Here is a 988-nt window from a genome sequence, read left to right as displayed (position 1 = left end):
TTTTGGTGTGACGCAGGTTTGTCTCAGTCCCACTGAAAAGAGTATGGCACTGCCAAAGGAGGCGAGATTGGTATTAAATAGCCTATGGCATAGCCTATGCCTTGTCATTGACCTGTCATTGAAGACTTTTGGTTGGGTGTAACAAATCTGATTAGCGTTTTTTATTAGACTTACTTGCATTGGCTTCGACACGTGAAAAACAAAAAGTACGGAAATTAAAGAGTGTGTTACAATCCGAAATTAATCAAAGACGTATACGTATGAGGCAATTTCCAATGTAGTGACCTCTTTAACGTCAACTGAATATCAACTCTGCAATTCAAATACCGGTATATGGTATTTCAAAGATTTTCTCTATCAGTGTGAAGTTTGTAAGATTATCATGAAAGTGGAGTTTTTGGGAAATGATTTCATCAGGACTGGTACTACGGTATATTTTAACACTAGGTAAACAAGTTTCTGTTTCAGTGACAAGTCCTGAAGTCAAAGTTACCTGCGGCGAGACAAATGCACGAACAAAATATAGAAATCGTATTAAATCATGTCATGCATGATATAACCCACCCATTCCAAACTTCAGTCGTTACTCCTACTCTTTGCAAATAGGACCCTGTGGACTCAAAAACTTTCAGTTTGAAACTGAACGTAGCCAGAGATTTCAGTAGAAAAGGTCGCCATTTGCAATGGACAAAATAAAAAGCTGCACGTCGTCATTACTTTCAGGAGGTTATGAGGAATTTAACAAATGTGGTTCTGCGGTGCCTGTACTCTTTATCGACAACGACATTCGTCATCACAGTGGTCAAAATGTTGTGGACTCACGAGGCGCAGCCACCTTAAAAAAATCACAGATTTAAGGTGGCTTTGATTCTGTAGAGCAGAATTTTTTTAACTTTGCAGACTGTTTCATGTTGGCCTTTTGATCAGTTTCCAGCATTAAAAACTGGGGGTCACTGGCTTTGTTTAATTTTTGAGATTGTGTAACTAA

Source organism: Montipora foliosa, chromosome 4, assembly GCF_036669935.1.
Source record: "Montipora foliosa isolate CH-2021 chromosome 4, ASM3666993v2, whole genome shotgun sequence".
In the NCBI taxonomy this organism is placed as follows: Eukaryota; Metazoa; Cnidaria; class Anthozoa; order Scleractinia; family Acroporidae; genus Montipora; species Montipora foliosa.
This window is presented reverse-complemented; position numbering follows the sequence as displayed.